We start from the raw sequence: 20,008 nt of genomic DNA, 5'->3' as shown, positions 1-20,008 counted from the left end.
CCTACCTATGATGTTCTACTCATTCTTTTCAATTCTATAAAATGTCATCTTCTGATCCATTCAAAAGACATTGTCATTTACTCCATCCTTTGGTTCTCAAAGGAATTAGGTGATAGCATTCAGTTCTTAGATCATTTTAAAGTATATCCACTTCTAAGTGTGCCTCTTCCACAAAATAATAAGCTCCCCAGGGATTGTGCCCCATTCCTTGTTGTATTTCCTACAATCTATATGGAATCTACATATACGTTAGCATATAGGTAGTGATAGTGAGGAGAAGGACTAACTACCATTTACTCAGTTTTGTTTCAGTTACAGTCTTAGCAGAAATCACTATTCCTAGTTTAAGCATAAAGAGAAATATACCAAGTATTAAGGGGCTTATACAATTGTGGAGGCTGGAGGAGCAAGCTTTAGACAAAGCCTCCAGGAATAACTTCCAGTCCTCAGAATCACACATAATAAGGAAAGCAAATGCCACTGCTTTTGCAGGAAGCCACTCCCTCTGGAAGCTGCCAGCAGCTGTCACCTTGCCTCTGTCACAGTCTACGTCAGCAAAATGGGCACTTTGCTTTCTGCCAATATCTCTCTCCTTAACTCCATTCCATAGTTGAGTCTTAGTTTAGGTGCATGTAATTGACGGAACTCCCAACACATCCAGAACATTAGCTGCAAGAGAGTCTAGGCAACATCTTTTCTAACTTTCCAGCCTCTGAAGTGAGAGGGTGCCCCAGAGGAAGTTTCAGATGGACGTGGAAGAGCCAATCCACACTATCCACAAATATCTCCTGTGTAGCAGGCATTTTGACAACTGGGCATTCCCATTTTACCTATGAAGAGACAGAGCTCAGAGAGACTAAACCATGTCCTAAGTGACACAGCTGGTACTGGTAAACTCTGATTCAAGAATCAAATCACAATTCCAAGATGTGTTCTTTCTACCACACTAACTGTCTACAAGTGCTTTAGTTTGAGATGTTTCTTTCACAGAGGTCTAACAGAAATGGAACAACAGAAAGTTAACACATTCTATTCCTTGTCATTATCATCTTGTTACCATTACTCTAGATTTTAGGGAATATGTGTTTGTGATAGAAATCTTTGTCTTTTTACTGAGGTCTAGTGATAGGGTTGGGTAAATGTAAGGTTGCATGAAATCTGATGAGAAATACCATTTTTCACCGAAAGTTCACAGATTCCAAATGTAAACTGAGTGGCAGTGATGCCTAAAAACACTCAGCTATATTTCCCAGTGCCCTATTAATATTCTACAACACAGCACACTCTCATTCTGAGTCAAGTCAGTGCAAAATTACTCAAGTCATCATCAGTAGTAAACTAAGATTGCATCTTCTGGTTCTACACTGAACATCCTGTCTATGGCTTCCTGAATCATTTACTGATCACTCTTAGGTTCAGGAAAATCCATTGATTGACTGATCCCAAATAGCATAGGCAAAAAAAATCCTCAGAAATATATCAAGGGCTGAGCTCAAGTCAGACCACCTAGCTAGAAAAGTGCTAAGAGAGAGGAGCGACAGGCCATCCCCAAAGTATGGTCATCTCATTCTCAAGGCAGCTGTCGGACTGAAGGTCTAGGAGAGCCTGTGGAATCCAACAATAGAGCTCTAAAGAGTGCATGTCCAGAGTATGAAACAGGGACGTTGGTCACAGACAGGCTCCCAGAAATGGGCTCACAGTGTGTGTGAGGAAAAGCACTGGACCCTGAGACAAGACACCTGGTATCCAACTCCCTGCAGAAGCCAAGGTAAACCCATGAAGGGTTCTGTCTAAAAGAATCAGTGTTGATATGTGGTGTGAGGGCCATAGATTCATTTGGGTGGTTTCCTGCAGCAGCCAGCAGTAGGAAATGCGCATAGAAGGATAGAAATGTTTTATCACCAAGATTCAAAGCCAGAGATGCCAACTTCTGTCAGCAGTCCAAGGGACATGTGAGAAGCTATACACCACTGATGAAAACAAAGGAATTAAAGGTTAAGTAGAGACTATACTGCAACCTGGAGGAAAAGTGAGGACTGAATCAAAGCCTGGGGTGAGTGATAGACCATTCAGTTTTCAGATTATCTGAGGTTCATTTACAGTGATCATTGCTTACCTGAGTTATTGTCCTCTCTTTGACGTTTACCCCCCAAATCCTGATTCAGGAAGGCATCACACTCTGATCACAGATCCCTTTCTTTCCAGTTTACATGTACAACTAGCCTGACTACACCTATCCCAGGACTTCACCAGGACCTTCAACAACACTACTATCTTTCCTGCCCTCCCCTTTCCACTGGGATTTCAAGCTATATCTTCAATCACCTCCCTGTCCACACACTCAATATCCTTGCTCATTAGCCCTTTCTTCATCTACTGTCCTGTCAAATTCCCATCTGTGGCTGAGCATACCTCAATGCCTTCTTCATACCTCATTGAAGAGAAAACTACATAAATGGAAAGACTGAGATCAACAAAAATTCATAGTCAACAAACTTAAATGGGCACCCAGGAGGGAAAAATCTGAAAAAGCCAATATAACATGAAGCCAGACATATGCATGTTTAAAAGCTCTACGGGTAATTTTGATGTGACAAGAAGATCTCCCTTGTGTTCTCTCTCTCTCTCTCTCTCTCTCTGTCTCCTTCCCTATTTCTCCCTTTCCCCCTTTCTCTCTCTCAAATAATCATAATAATCTGAGCTCCTAATTGACTTGATGTTTTAATAATCTCTATCTAGAGATAAGCCCACAAGGAAGAAAACTTATGAAAGAGAAAGAGATGGTCACCCAAGCAGCAGTGGCTCTCAAAGCACTAGGGGGCTCTGGACAGCCAGTGTTTTGGTGACTGTAAGAGGGCAAACTAGCAAGAGGTAATGCCAGCTCAAAGTGTACTACTGAATGGAAGATCTCCAGAAACCAAAGCAACAGGACCATACAATTGTTATGTCCTTTGGGTAAACCACTCAGCTAGGACCAGCCCAGGGTAAAAACTACAAGGTGGGGACTCAAGTAAATCTTGGCTAAAAGTGGTTAAAATGAGTGTGTATTGGGAATGAACAAGCATTGGTGGCACCCAGCCTAGATTGTACCATTTGGAGAAAGTAGCTTAGCCACAGGTTCTTCAGAACAGAGTAGAGGCACACTCTCAAAGCTTCCATGCCTCCCTTAGAGCAATGGGAGTCAGAGTCTGGCTCATTACATCTTATCAAGTGTCCCAAAGCAGTTCCATTATGTTCTGAAAAGTAAAGAGTTAAGTTATGGTAGAAAGAACTGCGTACAACTAATACATACAAAATCAATATCCTAATCTAACCTGGATTAGGCCATTGATCAGATATAGTCCAAGGGTTTGGAATGGGGAAGGGGAACCCAATGACAATCTTAAGACTGACAGGATCATAATGTGAAAAAATGGTGACAAAAATATTTGGCAAAGGCTAGGAGGAAAGCCTCGAACTCCCATGACGACTCACTGTTTCTAACACTAGTCAGGGAAATTAGATGAAACCTGAGCCTTTTTCAATATATCATTCAGAATCCCCCCAACTACCACCACCAATGGTTATATCGGCTTTTCAGATTTTAGATTGTATGTTCATGATCTAACGTGTTCAAGATCTCCCGAAGTAATATCCAACGTGCTTCTAGCAGAGAGGTTCAACTCTCTGGATCCATTGACAACAAAAGTCAAAACAGACTTTGCTTCTAAGCCATGGTCCATAACCAACCTTAGCACCATCTACCATATTATTGCTACCATTTTTTGAACCAATCTTTGTGCCAGGTTCTAAACCTACCTTATCTTCTTTAATCCTCACAGTAACTCTGTGGGGGTAGATACTATTATTGTCTTTGTTCTTGAGGTGAGGAAATGGAGGTGCAGAAAAATTAATTTTCAGTAAAATCACAATAGCTATTAAGTGTCAGAGCCGAGCTTAGGGCCCAGGTCTGACTGAGCCAGTGTCCGCCTTCTTAGCTACCATGCCGCATTGCCTGTAACCAGCCTAAATGAAGTTAAAACCACACTGGGGGGATGTCAGGGTGGCTCAGTGGTTGAGCATCTGCCTTCAGCTCAGGGCGTGATCCCGTGGTCCTGGGATCGAGTCCTATATCAGGCTACCTGCAGGGTGCCTACTTCTCCCTCCGCCTATGTCTCTGCCTCTCTCTGTGTGTGATTTTCATGAATAAATAAAATCTTAAAAAAAAAATCAACCACATTGGAAGAGATATAGCAGCCCAGTCTAGGCAGCATCCTTTCTTGAAAGGTAAAAATAAATAGGTGATGATAGATAGATAGATAGATAGATAGATAGATAGATAGATAGATGATAGACAGATAGATAGATAATCATGGCAGCCATAAAGCAAAGGAAACCATAGCTCTAAACGGAGTTGCATATGTTTGGCCTCTCTTATGCCTGCCTCTTTAGTTTGAGTTTTACTAAAGCCTGTGCTCCACACTCAGAAGCAGTCAGAAGTGTTTATCTTCGATCTTCTGTGAAGTTGATGCACAGGAGAAAGCAGTGAGAATAACAACAGCCTACAGTTTGGGGACATTCACCACGTGACAGGTGTTCCACCCTGGTTTACAGGTACTGCCTCATTCATTCTTCCAGCGATCTGGGGAGGTTGAGGCTTTAAAAGCCCTGTTTACAGATATGCCGAGAAAATGGACATACAGCAAGGTTAATAACTTGCCTTAAGTCACATAGCTAGTAAGTAAAAAAAAAAAAAAAAAAAATCAAACCTGGCAATTTGATTCCAGGGCCTGTGGGTTGTGCCTCCTTAAGAAGTTTCTGGGGCCAATGCGAACTGGATGTTAAATGACACATGTTCTGTTTTCAGCATAATTTCAAATTCCACTGAAACACTGCATTTTGCCACCTTAGTCCACCCTCTAGCTCTAGACTATGTAAAAGGCAATCAGAAATTCTTTCAGGGTTGTAGAGGCAAGCAATAAGGAATGCTTTGGATTGGATCATTTCTCTTCCCTTTGAGTCACCCATCCGTGGCAGAGGGCAAGGAAGTGATCCTGCCCCTTGCCATGTTAAGCCAAGTGAGAGGCCTTCAAAAGAACCATTTAGGGAACAAAACACATGCCCTTTGGAGCTTGAAGGCAGCAAGGACCAGTCCTTTACTTATAACTGAGAAGACTAAGTAGGAAGAGTCTGGGGCTAGCCAAAGGGCCTCTAGCCACCATGTTCAGAGTGGGAGGATTCCCAAGGAATCTCTGTAGGACCCCTGGGAGCAAGAGTTAACACAGGACATTCATGACCACACAAGGCCCCAAGCCAAACAACTTGCCTTGTCCCTGTGTGTCCTTCGTGACCCCTATATCCAAACCTGGCAAAGCCCAAACAGTAGGTGCTGATAACCAGGGGGAGGAAAGTTTGAACAAGGAAGAGAAGCTGGGTCTCCTCACCTGGCCAGCTTGCTTGGCATTCAGTCTCAAAGCAGAACTGAGCAGGGATAAAGGAGGAGTTTTAACTTACTTTTCCCCAAAGACAAGACCCCAAGACAATCAGGATGAGGCACACTGCTCTTTAGAGCCCCAGATTGGAATAAAATAAATTTAGCATGAAATTCACTCACTCACTAGCCTAGTGATTTGGGTAAGGAATGTAGCATTTCCTTTTCAGTGTCCTTGAACCAAGAAAAAGGAGAACATGAGTTTCTTGTGAGGGTTAAATGAGATACTGCATGCCTTCCCTCTCTTACATCACCTGATGCTTGTCAAGCAGTCAGTGAATGAGAGCTAGTTTATTACGACTGCTTCTGACATCACACATTTTGCCTGTCGGAAGTTCCAGCATATTTTGCAAAATAGCCTGCATTGCAACACCAGCATCACATGATACAATGATGTGGAATTTGGAGAAAGACAGGCCCAGGCTCAATTTTAGCTTTTCCACTCCACATGCTGGAGTATGTGATCTCAAGCATGTTATTTGCTTTCAGAGGCTTAATGTCTTCAACTGAATTTTCATCTGTCTTATTCACTGTTGTTGGTTTTTTTTTTTTTTTTCCCCTCCAGAGCCTAGAACACTAAAGTGGGAAGAAGACGCTCAATACATACTTATTGAATGAATTAATTCCTCTGTAAAATGGTAATAACAATACCTATCTCATGCTGTGATTTGGAGGATTAGAGGATATGGCAAGATGATACATTGGCGTATTAACTTTTGTCTAACTTTTGCTTCTCTTTCCCCCCCCTCCCCCACTTTTTCTATCTCCCATGTCCTAGGACCATAAACCTCTGTCTTGGACTTCCTGGCCACAGAAGAAGGAACTTCTTTTGTTGCATGAGCTGCCCTAAAGACAACCTGCACTCAGGCCAGTCTAGCGGAACCAGATCCTTGGAGGGGAATTAGGGAAAGAACGCAGGAGGAGGCCCCACTCCCAGGTACTGTGTAGACCAGGGCCTGAAGCAGAGCCAGAAACCTTCGCCCAGAGATGACAGAAGCCCTAATGGAGGTGCCTAAGGGACGGGTGGGGATTTTAACACCGAAGTTGGAGGTCTCAGCAATGGCTCAGGGACTAAGCTGACAAAGAAAGAAGACACACAAGATAAATAATAACAATGGACCAAAGACCAGAGATCCTATCCAAACCTCCTGGACAGTGCAAATCCTGAGGTTATGTTACTCCCCCAAGGGAGGGAAAGAAGCCTGTTCCTCCCCAGCAATCAACCCTTGCTGGTCCAGACATAATCATATTTAAGTAAAAGAGAAATATGTATTGTACATGAAAGTTGTAGAGCTAATTCATAAAGGTCCTACAGATGTATAGTTCCTGATCTAATGTCAGGCACTTAGTAGAAACTTAACAGATGCTAGTTTTCTCTTCTTACTGACCAGAAAATGCTGTAATGGTCAAATTTGTCGATCTTGGAGATGATGGAATAAAGCTCCTGCTCAAAGTAGGAGCCTCATGTTGCAAAATAAAGAACACCTCTAAAGAATCAGGATTTTTGACCTCATTATCTCTACTTCCTGCCTTTCCACTCCTATAGTCAGCTGGATGTTTCTCCAAAACTGCACCAGCTACTATCTTTTTACATTCCTTAAAGACTTTAAACAAATACCCATCTCTGCCCTTTCCTTGCATCCATCTTTTGGCTTGAAATATTTGCCCTTCTTTTCATTTCTCTAAGTCCTGTCTATTGTCCAAGTATCACCTACTGGCTTTATCCCTTTACAGAAACTTCCTAGTGCCTATCAAACACAGTGCTTAGACTTTACAGAGGCTCCATTCAAACATGCTTATTCATTTAATAAGTATTCTTTTAAGTGCTTGCTGTGTCCAAGCTGCATGAAAGCCAACATTTTTTGCCTCATTTGTTCACTGCTCTATATAGTGACTTATATATAGTGGATATTGAAAAATATCTGCTGAATGAATGAATGAATACTGCTGGTGAACAAAAGAAATAAGGTCCTTGTTATGAATTATAGTTGTCTTATTAGTGACAACAACAGCAAGTTCTTCTTCTCTATAACTCATAAATGAGAAAATCCCCCAAGGTTCTACTTTGGATGCTCTTCTCTCCACCCCCATTCCAGTGACAGAGCCATCCATTCCTGCAACTTGAGCTATCATCTCTATGCTAGTGAATTTGCTGGTTAAGAACTTATTTTTCTTCTGTCAAGAGAAAAGATAACTTCTTTTCTGTTATATGAGTAAACCTAAACCAGAGGCACATCCTCAAGCTAAGGGTACAATTCTACCTTTACATCACCAACTAATCTCCCAAGACACAGAGGAAAAGAAAGAAGATCCATAGACAGGCAAGTTAGGGTTGCACTTTCTCACAATTCCAGGTGAATTCAACCCATGCTGGCAGAGGAAAAGGAGTTTCACATGAGATTTTAGATGGGCAGGGAAGGAAGATTGTCTTGGACCTGGCCAGAGGAGGAAAGCACTTCTGTTAACAGCTCCACATGTAACAAAAGCAATCCAGCCAGGTACTTCATGTGCATTAATTTAGTTAATATAACCATCCTGATATTATTGTTTCCAACTTACAGACAAAGAAAACCAAGTCAGAGAAGGACGCCTGGATGGCTCAGCAGAGCATCTGCTTTGGTTCAGGTCGTGATCCCGGGATCCTGGGATCAAGTCCCGCAACGGACTCCCTACAGGGAGCCTGCTTCTCCCTCTGCCTGTGTCTCTGCCTCTCTCTCTCTGTGCCTCTCGTGAATAAATAAATAAAATCTTTACATTAAAAAAAAAAAAGAAAACCAAATCGTAGAGAGGCATAATATCTCCCAACATTAATGGAGCCTGTGAAGAGCTGGGCTGGACCTAGCTGAAGCCAAAGCGGAAGCTTTCGCCCACTATGTCATATTGTCCTTGTAAATATGAAGTGATATTCACAAGGCAAAGCCTCCAGGCATAAGATTATCCCAGACGTACCTTGCCAAGACAGCGATTAGAATCACATACATATTTCTATCTTGACCTCCTTCTTACGTTCCAGACCATATTTATAACTGGTTCTAAAGAATTTCACCAGATTGTCCCACCACAATGCTAAGCTCAAAATGTCTGAAGATGAAGTTTATTACCTTGTCTTCCATACCAGTTTCTCTTCTGTGAACGTTATTCCTGTTTTTCACTCACACTGTCGACAAATAGTAATATCTGTTTTTATTCCTGTTCACTCTACACCAAATTAGTTGTCACGTCCTCTAGGTCTGACTGCTGTAATATCTTCAAAACAGGACCCCTTAATTCAATTGCTATAGCCTCAACCCTGGTTTCCACTCCTCACTGCATAACAGCCGTTAGCCTTCCAGCTGTTTACAGGTAATTCTCTCTCAAATCTATCCAGAAGATTATAGTAGTCTCCTTGAAGCACAGTGCTAATCACATTGCTGCCCTATTCAAAAACCAAGCCTTCTATGACACCCCTGGCTCTCTGCAACTGCATTCCAAATGACAAAGTCTCCACTTGCCATTTATCTCCAAGACACCTCTCAAGCCTATTCTCCTAGCCAGCACAAACCATTTGCTTTGGCCAAGTGGCTTTCTTTGTACGTATATTTTATCCTCCTGTTTTTGTTCAAACATTCGCCTGTGCTCTTCTACCTACTGAATCCCCTCAACCATAAAGGCAGTTTCTGCGGAGTCTTCTTTGAGCTGCTCTCTACCATGACCCTGAAATCCCATAACATTTCTTCTCTTCTGAACTCAGTCTTGCTGTCTCCCAACTGTATCCAATGTGGTGGGCCAGTCTTGCTCTTTCCCAGCTACATCCAGTGTAGTGGCCAGAGTAACGGTTCAAAAATGCAAACCAACCCTGTCCAGATTCTTTTTTTTTTTTTAAAGATGTTATTTATTTATTCGAGAGAGAAGCAGAGACACAGGCAGAGGATGAAGCAGGCTCCCCAAGGGGGGCCCAATGCGGGACTCGATCCTGGGACCCAGGATCCTGCCCTGAGCCGAAGGCAGACACTCAACCTCTGAGCCACCCAGGCATCCCCCTGTCCAGATTCTTGACGCTCACACACCTGTGCATGCACACAGATGCACACATATACACATATCTGTTGGTCTTCCTCGTGTTGTCTTTTACAGGGGTTGCAGGATCACTGCAGGGGGAGTGCATCACTCATCACTCAAGATAAATCCATAGAGGTTCTTATTCTGTTGCTAATCAACCAAGCTGCTTTTGTTTTTCAACATCACTTTCAAAAGTATTTACATACCAATCTATCCTGTTTATAGCCACTGTATTTATGTCACTCCTATACTCAAAAACTTCAATAATCCTCCCCTCCATTTAATTCTCAATATCCAGAGTGTTCCAGTCTCTAGTGCTTCCTACATGCCTCTGCTATGCTGTGCTTTGCCAATTCAACTTTCTTCTCAAATATTCTGGCCTTACTTTCTAACTATAACGTCCTTGTCTGGGTCACCACAAATGTGTATAAACTTCCACTCCTCAGAACCCCTACATCACTTTGTTTGTACTCCTTTTATGACACATACTACATACTGCTTAGTACCTTAATTTTGTAATAAATTTATTACTCCACTACCACATTGGAAATTCCTATGTTTGATAACCAGCCTGTCCTGTTTCCCAGGGTGACAGTTGATTTTAGAGGTCAACATGGCTTGGTTTGGTAGTTGCTCAGTATTAGTCAAATACTAATCTAGGTATTGCTGTGAAGAGATGTTGTACATGTGCTGAACATTTATAATCTGCTGATTTTAAATAAAGATTACTCCGCCCCCCACCCCCACCCCCATGATGTAGGTAGGCATCACCCTACCCACCAATCAATTGAAGGCCTTCCAAGCAAAGCCCAAGGAATCCCAAGGAAGAAGGAATTCTACCCCAGGATTTTACGACATGAAAGTCCTTCCTGAGTTTCCAGTCTGCTGACCTAACTGTGTGGATTTTGAAGATTTTATTTATTTATTTATTTATTTATTTATTTATTTATTCATGAAAGAGAGAGAGAGAGAGAGAGAGGCAGAGACACAGGCAGAGGGAGAAGCAGGCTCCACGCAGGGAGCCCGACGTGGGACTCGATCCCAGGTCTCCAGGATCACGCCCTGGGCTGAAGGCAGCACTAAACCGCTGAGCCACTGAGGCTGCCCCCTGTGTGGATTTTTATCTCAAAATTTGAAACATCAACTTTTATCTAAATTTCCAGTCTGCCTGCCTGCCCTGCAGATTTGGGAGTTGCCAAACCTCCATAATCATGTGAACTAATTCCTTAAAATAAATTTCTCTCTCCCTCTCTCTCTCTCTCTCTTCCTCCCTCTCTATGTTTACACACACACACACACACACATATACACACACGCACACACACACACACGCACACGCTCCTCCTTGGCCTAGAGGTGTGCTAGCATCTGCCATGCCCTGATGCCCTGTGTCTATTTGTAATGAGGATGCTGGCCTTGGCCACCACTCTAGACTATCCTCCTCCTCAAAGTCAGTTTCTTCTTGAAGACTTCATTTGTAAACAGCTGTCCTCAATTACGGTCACTTCAATCCACCGAACATGTTATAGAGCACCAAACCTCAAGTGCAAAGGTACCTATTCCCTTCCTCCAAGAGACCTCCTTGGTCCCTATCCAAATTAGCCACACATCTGCCTAACTAAAAGGCACCACTAAGTTAATCCTTTCCAAAACGGAGAGAGAGTACACCAAAGTAAATTAGTATGTTCACCTCTAGCTACCAATTAATGACATTTTGCTGTTGTTTTGAGTAATTAGCCATGCATTTCCATCAGTTACTTCTCAGGAAACATAGCTCAAATGGATCAATGAATCGAAGAATCAGTTCTCCTGTGGTCCATGCGTTCTGTTTTTTCCTTCCACGCCAGCCCTCAGGAATTTCTCATACTCTATTTTATGGTATTTATATTTAATAAAAACACATTGCAATCTCACACTTGGCATGTAGATGTCGAGTATATGCTGTTCAAGGCCTTTTGAAACCCAGGCAAGGGACTCTGTGCTTAATTTGTCAAGCAATGGGGAGCCATTGAACCTGAGCATTTAATTTCAAAGTAATAAAAGACTAATTCTCTGCTTTATCAAGACTACAAATTCAACATACTACATACTGGGATTTTTTTTTTTAGAGCAAGCGATAGCTCTGTTAACTTTTCTTTTTTCCCTTTACGAGATGCTACTGGTAAGTGCTTCATGCCTGCAATGCAGGATCAGAGTTTTCATAAACTTCTGTAAAAAACAATTCCAGATTGGAGAATTTTCAAATACTAATTTTTGCAAATCACATTTCAAAAGCAGAGCATTTGCATATTCAAGGTGCAATCCCATGGGATATCCTTTATGCCCAGTCTCAGAGAGCAGTGATTTCTGTATTTTTGAACTGGCACCACCTTCAAAATATGTCAGCTCCAACGGTGCAGTTGACATAGGCATTAATTAGCCAGGCTAATTATCCAGACTTGTTTAGACGAACCAAGTGCTGAAGCAGCGTCAGTCTGTTGACTCTTCCTTGAACAACTCACAGCCAAACACCAACTTGTGACTAGTAAGTCGCACAAACACAATTTGTGACTTAGAGATTCTGCGTTCCCTGAATGCAGGTCCTTGCTCACAAAGCTCAGTCCACAGCCAGCTCTGCCTCCAAAGGTGCTTTGAAGAAAGGTCTTTCTGTCTCCTTACAGCAGAAAATCAATACTGCGCGCTGGAGGGGAAGATGGAGAGTTAAAACGTCCTCTTCACACGGAGGAGTAAACACCACCTCTGCGCTAGGGATGGCACAGCCCAGAACTGCAGGCTGCAGGACGACCTGCAAATCAAAACCCTTCCCCGAGCAAAGGGGCAAGGGGAAGGCTCAGCCCAAATCTGGCACAGCAGAGCCCTTTGCCTCATACCATCTCAGTTCTGTGCGACTGCAGATCCGCGTGTGCTTGCAAAATTGCATAATGTGCCATTTACCCAGCTGTTATTCCAGCAAATCTATTCTTTGCACAACGATTTGCCTGCCTGCCTGCCTAATAAATCCACAGGGAGGGAGCGAGGGAGGGAGAAGCAAAGTTTTCACCCTGCCAGTGTGTTCTGGGCCTCTCCTTCATCGCAAACTACCTGCCCCTCCCACCCTTGGAGAAAATCATAGGCCTCAAAGCTCCAATGAATAGGAGCTTGGCGTGGATCTTTCTTTACCCCGCTTTCACCACTTTCCGGAGAGAGAGAGGTTTTTCATGTCCTTTGTGACTTCACCTGGTTATGTCTCCTCCCGAGGTCTAACAAACCAAGGTTCCTTTCCTCTGGCCTCTCCCTCGCTGCTCTCCTGTTTTGCCTGAATTGCCCTGGTATTTCTGGCTTCTCCCCACATTGAGTCAGATCCGAGTATGGGTTGCAGAGCGCTTCCAACGTCGTCACTACACGCTAAAGGTGGGCAGGCTCCCCCAGCTGTCAGCAGCCCACATCCTCAGGCGGGTATTTTTCCGCTACAATGACGATAAAAGGTAAGTACGTGCCTTTGCTGGGAACCGTCTAAGAGCAGAGCTTTGAGAACAAAACATTGCTAGTTCCCAGGGACAAAAATTCACATTTTTTTCTTTGTGCCACCACAAAGCTCTTCAAGACCCCGGTAGAAGGGGAGCCCCAACTACTCACGGCACTGCGGATGAGCTGTGAGAAGCACGAAAGAGGGCCGATGCACAAAGATGAGGGGCCAGGGAACCTTGCCCCGAGCCCCGTGGGAATCAGAAGTCAGAATCCGCCGGGACCCCCTTGTTTCTGCCAGAAACAGAACTGCACGAGCCCGGGCTCCGAGGAAACCACTTCCTTGTTTCTGTTGATCTTTCTCGCTATTTATGAAATCCAAATGCAGAAGAATTTCTGAGGTATTAATCTCTCCTAATATTAAACCACGTATGTGGGATCCCTGGGTGGCGCAGCGGTTTGGCGCCTGCCTTTGGCCCAGGGCGCGATCCTGGAGACCCGGGATCGAATCCCACGTCGGGCTCCCGGTGCATGGAGCCTGCTTCTCCCTCTGCCTGTGTCTCTGCCTCTCTCTCTGTGTGACTATCATAAATAAATTTAAAAAAATTTTTTTTTAAATAACTAAACCACGTATGCGTATATAACGATTCAGGTTATAGCGTGTAAATCAAGGGAAACGCACAGATGTACTTGGATTTACGCAGTAGACATGTTTTGGAAACGTGGATAATCCTCTATAAATCAAAGCCCTTGGGGGCTTCATTTCAAAAAGACATTTGATTGTGTATCCATTTATAAAACACAGAACATTTCTGGCAATGTGATTTCTCTCTTGCATTTCTCTCCCACCCGCTCCCCCTGCCCCCAACAAGGTTTTCTCATTTTAAGATGAGCATAGCGGTATATTTCTTCAAAAAGAAAATTCTGAGAAGTTTTCTAGATTCCTGTCCCTCTATTGCAGTGATCATTAAGGCTAGATTTTGAATAATTTATTATTCCAAGTTCTGGAATGATCCCAGACATAACTCCTGAATTCCACACAAGCCCCTTAGTGTCACATGCTCAGGGAGATGCAGCAGCCCCCCTTGAGAGTGGCCCTGACTGGATGCAGCTGTCCTTGCAGGACTGTTGCCCCTTGACCAGAATTGCCTGCTCGCTTAAGGCACAAATATAAATGTGGGAGATATCTGAATTTCATCCTAATCACTCAGAAAGCTGCCCCTTCTCTCCCTCTCTCCCTCTCTCTCTGTCTCTCTCTCTGTCTGTCTCAAGAATATAGATTTCAATTCACTTTAACAGGGAGTTTGCTAACAATTAGGACTTCCAAAAAATAAAATACATTTACTTTCGAGCAATTTTCTTCTCCATGAGGGTGTACAATCTGGATGACCACCTACCAGGTATGTTGCAAAAGTACCTTAGAGATTGAAGTTGGTATTAACCAACCAGTAAGATAATTTTTTTATAATGCGTGTATGTGTTTTTCTTTATTGTGGTAAAATACACCTAACAAAAATCACCATTAGTGGGGCGTCTGGGTGGCTCAGTCAGTTTAGCATCTGCCTTCAGCTCAGGTCCTGGATCAAGCCCCACTGCTCAGCAGGGAGTCTGCTTCTCCCTCTGCCCTTCACTCCACTTGTCCCCCCCCCCAATAAATAAATAAAATCTTTGAAAATTTTTACCATTGATGACAGTCCATTCACAATGCTGTGCAACATAACCACTGCCTAGTTCCAGAACATTTTCATTACCCTAAAAGGAAATCTGTACCCATTAAGCAGTCCCTCCCTATCCTCCCTCCCTGCCTTCCCAGCCCCTGGCAACCAGTAATCTGTTTTGTATCTATCTCTAGGGATTTGTCTGTTCTGGATATTTCATATAAATGGAATCATATTTTTATGCGGTCTTTTGAGTCTGGCTTCATTCTCTCTGCTTCAGCAACCCTTCTGGGTAAAAATCATTTCTAGTTAATTGCTTTGAGATCCATCTTTCATTTCCATCTCTCTGTTTCCTTCCCAGGCTCTGGTCTGTGTTGTTTGCATCTTATTTGGTGTGAAATCGCGTCCAGGGATTGCCACCCTGTGGAGCGCCCCAGGGCCACCACACTGACAGCCCTCCTGCCACCACTTGTTTCAGGTCTGACTGGGGCCACCCGTGGAGAGAGAAGAGGAGCAAATCACCCTCGAACTTCTTCATTTTTTCCAAAGGTTTTCGTATTTTAATATAAAATGTGAGAGGCTCTTTTTCCCTTCTTGACAAATTTAAGTGATAATTAGCTGGTAACAGAAAATCTCCCCTGAAGTGTCACAGTGTGCTTGTACTTAGCAGAGCCACCCTCAGATCTGCACCCCAGATTAGCTCTAAGTGGAACACTTGCTTATGTCCAAAGAGCTGTCACTGCTCACCTCATTCCAGACGTTCCTCATTAGGCAGAGCACGCGCGTCATATCTGCATTTCCTTCAGGTTAGCAGAAGCAAGGCAAGAGAGAGCAGACTGTGGCGTGCTGGGGGGCATGCTAGACTCCAGGTGAGAAGATCCATGTTCAAATCATATTGCTGCTATGTACAGGTGACATAACCTTGGGCAAGTCATGGGACAGCCTGAACCTTTCGTTTAAAAGGAAGTTTTTTTTGTTGTTTGTTTAAAAGATTTCATTTATTTATTTTAGAGATAGAGAGAGAGCAAGGATGAGTGATGAGAGGAGCAGAGAGAGAGAGATAAGCAGACACCACGCTGAGTTCGGAACCCTACATGGGACTCCACCCAGGCTCGACCAGGAGCTGGAGCCTGGACTCATGTGGGCCCTCATCCCACCACCCTGAGATCATGACCTGAGGTGAAATCAAGAGTCTGAGCCACACAGGGGCCCCAACAGGAGGGTCGTTTTAAACAGTGGCTAATCTGATCAGATTGTTGCCAAGATCAAAGCCAAGAAAAATAGTCACATACATGTGAGCTCTTTGTTTTGTTGGTTTTTTTTTTTTAAGATTTTATTTATTTATTTATTTATTTATTTATTTATTTATTTATTTATTTATTTATGAGAGACCCAGAGAGAGGCAGAGACATAGGCCGAGGGAGAAGCAGGCTCCATGCAAGGAGCCTGATGTGGGACTCAATCCCAGGACACCAGGATCGTGCCCTGAGTCGAAGGCAGACACTCAACCACTGAGCCACCCAGGCATCCCTGTAAGTTCTTTGTAAACTGAAACCCTACTCACCAAATGTCTGCTAGCATGTAAGCATCATGAAAGCAGGAACTTTGCCATATTTTCTGCTTCCATGTCTAATGCATCACTCATGGCATAGTAAATACTCGGCAAGATTTTGATGAATTAGTGAAAGAAAGAATACTGTTATTATCAGTAGCCAAGGCCACAGTTAGTCCCTAATGAGCATCGTTTTTAGGCAGTTGCCAGGATCATTGATAGCCAAGTGGTCACAAGGTAGTGTCTTACTCCATTGTATTTCTTCTAAATGATACTAGACTTGGAAAGGAAACGAGAAGCATTGTGCTACTCATGTAGAGAATAGGAAAGAAATAGGTGACTTCAACTTGAAATGGGCTTTTCTCATAAGCTTAAGAAACCTCACTCAAAATTTACTCCTCCCCATTTCCTTCTTCCTGGGTTCTACACCCCTGTGATTATGCTTTTATTTCATGCCTGTCACAAAGCAGATTTACTTCCTACTATGTATAACCTTGGGAAGGCTGTGTTTTCCAGTTGAGCAGCTTCTCCCAACTGAAACTAACTTCTTCCTTCTCTGCCTCCTTCCTTCCTTCTTCCTTTCCCTCCTTTTAATCCCTTCTTTTTTCTTTCTTTATTGTTTTGGCATTGATTTTTAATTTTTTGGTTTGTTTTTCTTGTTCAGGCAGAGAGATAATATGTTAATGTAAGTGCCTGACATTATGTTATTTCAGCCCTAAATACTTACAACCTTAACATTACATTTTTTTAAAAAAAGTATTTTGTCACACAACCACAACACTGTTATTACATCTAACAAAATAATAATCTCTCTTTTCATCTGATACCCAATCCACCTTCTAATTTCTCTAAAAGAATCAAAATGTACTTTTACGGTTCATTTGTTTAATTCAAGGTCCACTGGTGACCTTTGCTGTAATGGGGACAGAAACTTTGTATTTAGTTACTCGATTTCTTTGCTTCAGTGCAATAAATGCTTACTGCTTGATGGGCACTCAGTGAAAGGTTGTTGTTGTTTTTTTTTTCCCCTTTGGACAGACATTTATTGACCCCCTTCATGTGCCAAACAATGTCTTCCTTGCTGGTGATACAATATTAAGACATAGTTTTTGTCCTCAAAACTTCAAAATTTAGGTGAAGCAAAATGAACATTGAATTAAAATTTTTTTTAACATTGAATTAAATTAATGAAGACAGTCAAGGCAAACCTATCAAGCTGGTGTTTGCTATTTTTCCTTCAGAGAAGGGTTTTGGGTGGAGTTTGATAACATTTTCCTGACAGTGGCATCAAATGATTATTTCATATAGATAAAAACAGAGCTAAAGTTCCACTACATGAGCGAGACTTCAGAAAGTTTGCTGAACATAAATTATTTTTTGTTGTTTGTCTAGAGCTACTCTTCATGTTTTATTTTCAGAAACTGGATATTTAAGTATTAGGGCACCCTGCTCAATGGCAAAACAATGCATTATTTAGTGGCTTTCTGTTCTCCACAAGATAAAGGGTCCCTCCTTAGGTCAGCCAGACCCTATATAATGCAGCCTCGTCTCCTGCTCCAGACTCACTCCCTGCCTCACATCTTAGGCTACACCAAAACTGAACACCTAATGCTACCCTATCCCAAAGTCTTTCCACGTTCACCAAACAAATGATTCATATCCTGGAGTCCTGGGATCGAGTCCCACGTTAGGCTCCCTGAATGGAGCCTGCTTCTCCCTCTGCCTGTGTCTCTGTCTTTCTCTGTGTGTGTGTGTGTCTCATTAATAAATAAATAAAATCTTTAAAAAAAAAAAAAAAGGAATGTTCTAGTGTAACTCTCTTGGCAGTTGAGGAAACCACAGCTGAGAGAGAACATGGTCATGAGTGTTTATGGACAACTGGTGTGTCACTCAAGGACCCAACAGGAAAGAGAAAAGATGCTTGAATGAAATCATTCCAGGATAGTGTGTTTGTTTGACAAAAGGACTATTTACAAAGGTAGGGATGGGAGGTAGGGGAATCACAAGAGATAGCCTAGTACCTGAAGCTAAAACCAGCAAAGGAGCTGTTACCCACTCCTCGGGCTAGAGTGAACTCTTGTTGCCATTTGTCCAGGACTCTCTTGGTTTTATTTATTTTTTTTAAAGATTTTATTTATTTATTCATAGAGACACAGATCGAGAGAGAGGCAGAGACACAGGCAGAGGGAGAAACGGGCTCCATGCAGGGAGCCCGACGTGGGACTTGATCTCAGGTCTCCAGGATTACTCCCTGGACTGCAGGCCGCGCTAAACCACTGAGCCACTCAAGCTGACCCTCTTGGTTTTAGAACTCAAAATCCGGGATCCCTGGGTGGCGCAGCGGTTTGGCGCCTGCCTTTGGCCTAGGGCGCGATCCTGGAGACCCGGGATCGAATCCCACGTCGGGCTCCCGGTGCATGGAGCCTGCTTCTCCCTCTGCCTGTGTCTCTGCCTCTCTCTCTCTCTCTCTGTGACTATCCTAAATAAATAAATAAAATATTAAAAAAAAAAAAAAAAAAAGAACTCAAAATCCTATGTCCTGGGAATATTCTCAGTTCCAGCAAACCAGGAAAATGGATCACCCTACCTCATACTGAGGTAGGAAGGAAAAGAATGGTTATTAAAACCTGACAAGAAAGATAGTCCCCTTAAGAGAAAGCAGTGATCTTAGAACAGGGCCAAACTTAACCCAAAGTGACCTCACAAGGAGGAGGTCAGGGAATAGGAACCCTGCCTCCCCACTCTCTTCCCTTCTTCTAACCTCCTGCAGAGGCTCTGCATTGGGCTTCCCATAAGCTAGAGCCAACCAGAAGGTCCACACTGCCGGCCTCCCAGGACAGAGAGCATAAAGGCGGAGAGGGGAGGGTGCGGATGGAGCCCAACGGGCACCAGCCCAGCCCTCATGCGTATAAAAGAGCCCGAGGAAGATGCCCAGACCTGCTCCATCCCACCCCCTCCAGGAGAGAGTCACAAGTCCTGATGCAAGCAACAAGATGGTATTATGCAAATCCGCAAACCCTTCCCACGATTTCCAAACATTTCCAAAAAATGGTGCTGGGGACGGGGTGTGCTTTTACTTCTTCTGCTCCCCTCTGGCTCCCATCCTTTCTTCAGTCATTGAATCACCTTGCTATCCCAGGGATGTCATCTCTAGTCAGCAAATCCGGACCTAAAATGCAGTCCCTTCCTCAAATTCCACAAAAAGCTCCACTCACAGTGAGTAGATTTGGTGTTTACTAGATTGCACTGAAGACTTCCAGAGGGAGTCCAAAGAAGAGTTTATATCACAAGGAATGTCAAGTTCAACAAAACACCCTTGCCCTTCAGAAGCCCTCCAGCCATGTCCTCCTGCCTCTCTCTTGTCTCCCCCTTCCTCTCACACCCTTCTACAACAGCACAGAAATGCCTCAAGGGGAGCAGTCTGCCATTTCCCTTGGCCTCGGAGGAACCAGTGGACAAGCAAGCCCACCAGCTCTCACCCTCCTCCCCAAGAGACATCTTGGAGGGCTCTGTCTGCCAGAGCCAGCTCCCTTCCGATGATCAATTCTGCTGCCAGCTGTCCGCTGAGAAGTTCTCGACCTCCTGTTGTACATTATTCTAGAGAAAGCAGTTGATGTTAGTATCATCCTTTGAGAAGTTTATTAATCAACTTGCATAAAAAAGCCTGTATCAATGGTTTTCTTGTCTCATGGAATTCAATTCTTCTTCCGAACATGTCACAGTGCATTACCCCGCTCGGAGTTAGCATATTTGAGCATCTTGTGATCGCTGGAGTAGCACAGCCATGGCATACTGAGCTCATCTTTTTCTTTCAAAGGCTGACTCGGGCAGCTTAGGATCTCAGCT

The 20,008-nt window shown here is 43.4% G+C and overlaps 1 long non-coding RNA gene across 1 annotated transcript; it reads left to right on the top strand.

Moving 5' to 3' along the window:
- Positions 1-3,799: 3,799 nt before the first annotated feature.
- On the top strand, positions 3,800-6,947 carry LOC140603356 (uncharacterized). The gene is made up of 3 exons (XR_012006333.1): positions 3,800-4,593; positions 6,036-6,108; positions 6,249-6,947. It is a non-coding gene; the product is annotated as an uncharacterized lncRNA (long non-coding RNA).
- The last annotated feature ends 13,061 nt before the right edge of the window (positions 6,948-20,008 follow it).

This window comes from Canis lupus, chromosome 14 (assembly GCF_048164855.1).
Source record: "Canis lupus baileyi chromosome 14, mCanLup2.hap1, whole genome shotgun sequence".
NCBI lineage: Eukaryota > Metazoa > Chordata > Mammalia > Carnivora > Canidae > Canis > Canis lupus.
This window is presented reverse-complemented; position numbering and strand designations above follow the sequence as displayed.